Below are 2,649 nucleotides of genomic sequence, written 5' to 3' on the forward strand. Positions count from 1 at the left end.
ATGATCATCATTTCATATCTTTGTGACACGTCTTTGTTTGTCCATTGAGGAATCAACTGTAAGTCCATTCATTGGCCATTGTTCCTATGATTTGGAAGGGATTGAGTGTAAGACCATTTCATTGGCCACTTATGTCCTCTTTGCTTAGTGCTTTTGTTTGTTGGTTGTATGTGAGGATTCAATTGTAAGTCCATGTTGTAGGCATTTGTTTTCCCATGATCATCTGTTGGAGATTAGAGTAAGCCCAGATAGATTGGCATCTGACATCCATGTTTTGTTTTGCTTTAGGAGATTGGAATAAGTCCATTTATTGGCATCTGATATCCCTGTTTGTTTGTTTTAGGAGATTGGAATAAGTCCATTTATTGGCATCAGACATCCCTGTTTGTTTTAGGAGACTGGTGTAAATCCATTGATTGGTATCCGGTATCCACCTTTGTTTGTGAGATTGGTGTAAGTCCAGCAATTGGCATCCGATATCATTTGTTTTGCTTATTTGTTATTGCTCATTTACCTATTCCTAAGGACACACTTGAATCATCTTCCATATGATTTCGAGAGGTGAACATCTGAGAAGTTTTAGACTCCCTCACCCTCCATCCTTTTGTTTCCAAAACTCCCTTTTCACATTGTTAATTCAAAACTTTGAACTATTGTGCAAACATCTTCATGTCTTTTCAAATTAGAAACCTGGACCTTAAGTCCTTGACTTTTCAAACTCCATTTGATAACACTTCTTTCTGAATTGAATCTTAATCATACTTTGACCATGTTTTGTAAATACTCATAATTGGTTAATCACACCCATTCAATTGTTTTGGTGGCTTTGTCCATTGTCGATATGTTTTCATACATTAGCCATAGGTTTCAATTCTCATAGTGGTTGATGTAAATCTCACCACATCCTTAGTGAGTTGATTGTAAGTCTTCCATACTTATTATAGGGTTAACCCCTCACTAGTATGTTGAAGCCATCCTTGCATGGTGGATTGTTGGTTTTGGTTGAGTTTTCTCCCGTTGATAATGAAAAGCCTTAGTGCTCTTGTTTTAAAATGAACCCACTGATATTTTGGAAATCTTTTATCCGAACTACGTCGTTTTGATCCTTACCTTTCATGGAAGGTACGTAGGCAACGGGTTCATCCGTTCAAACACAAAAATAATAAATTGTACATTCTTTTCTCATCTTCCCAATCATGTTTGCACAATATGTCATAAACAAATAAACTTTTTATACAACAAGTGTGAAAAGGGCTCCCTAGGAGTACCTAGGACGTTTTGGGTGCCTAAAACCTTCCCATTGCGTAATTAACCCCTTACCCAGATTCTCTGATCTTTTCATTAGTTTTCTATGTGTAAAACTTCTTAGGCTTTTGTTCGCTTTTTAGCCAATCCTTTGGATAAATAAAAGTGCGGTGGCGACTCGATTCTTTGTATGCTTTGCTTTTGATTTAATCAATAAATCATAAAGTGACGAATACACCGCTACAGGGGGTTGGTTACACAAAGGGAAGGTGTTAGCATCCAAATTGTCATAGGTACTCTTAGGGAGCCCTTTCTTGTGTGCATATGTGTTTTTGTACAAAATGATGTTTGTAATAAATAGAGTGGAGAGATGAGAAAAGAATTCATTAATTATATTCTTTGTGTTTGACAAGACCTTCGGACTTGTGCCTACGTACTAACATAAAAATGAGGGTTCAAAACCTCGTAGTTCATGGTATCAATTTCAAAGTGTGTGAGTTGCTTTTAACAAAATTTTAAGTTTGAAAGAGGCACAAAGGGCCTAAAAAGGTTTGAATGAGTGTTAGTTCTTTTTGGCTTTTGAAATTTTAAGTCGAGTATAGTTAAGTTCATTTACAAGTTTGTTTAAGAAAGAGAGTTAAAAAATGCAATGGCATAAGGCCAAAGTTTCTAATTAGCAATATATCTAAGTTTAGAAATCACAAGCAAAGAAGATTTTAAAAAGGAGGGAGAGATTTTGAAATTAAAGAAATGGGGAGGAGATGAAGAGACTAATCCTAAGCACAAATTTAAAAGTTGAGAGTTGAAAAGATCTGAAAAATGGGCTGCAATCCAATAGACAAGAATGTCATATAGAAACCCAAATTTCCCTTGGACTTTAGAATCAAGTAATATCAATACACAAATATCAAGATGAAGAACAAGGCATCAAGTAAAGATATCCACATCCAAGCTTACAACTCCATGATCTTCTTCAAAGTTTCCCATGTATTAGATGACTTCCAAGGTAGGCATTAGACAAAGGTTCAAAATAACAACTTCAATATGATCATGTTGTAGATGAACTCAAATGGATCTTCAATATTGTATTAGATGAATGTTCACTTCACAAGCACTTGGTTTTCATGAAAGTTGGCATTGGCCAAGTCCTTTGCATAGGGAGTGTTGCCTAATTCTAAGTCCAATGTCTCAGATCAAATCCAACAGTCCACACAAAAATGTTTTTTAGGGTTTTTGTTCTTATTATGTACATTAAGTTCAACAGACCACAGACACAAAACAAGTATATACAAACACAATATATTCACAAAGTATGGCTCAAGTGAGCAAAGTGAAAATGACATTAAAATAAACAAATTAAATGGTATGAATAATGGCAAATGAATAAAGACTTGAAATTAAATT

Source organism: Lathyrus oleraceus, chromosome 6 (genome assembly GCF_024323335.1).
Source record: "Lathyrus oleraceus cultivar Zhongwan6 chromosome 6, CAAS_Psat_ZW6_1.0, whole genome shotgun sequence".
Classification (NCBI taxonomy): domain Eukaryota; kingdom Viridiplantae; phylum Streptophyta; class Magnoliopsida; order Fabales; family Fabaceae; genus Lathyrus; species Lathyrus oleraceus.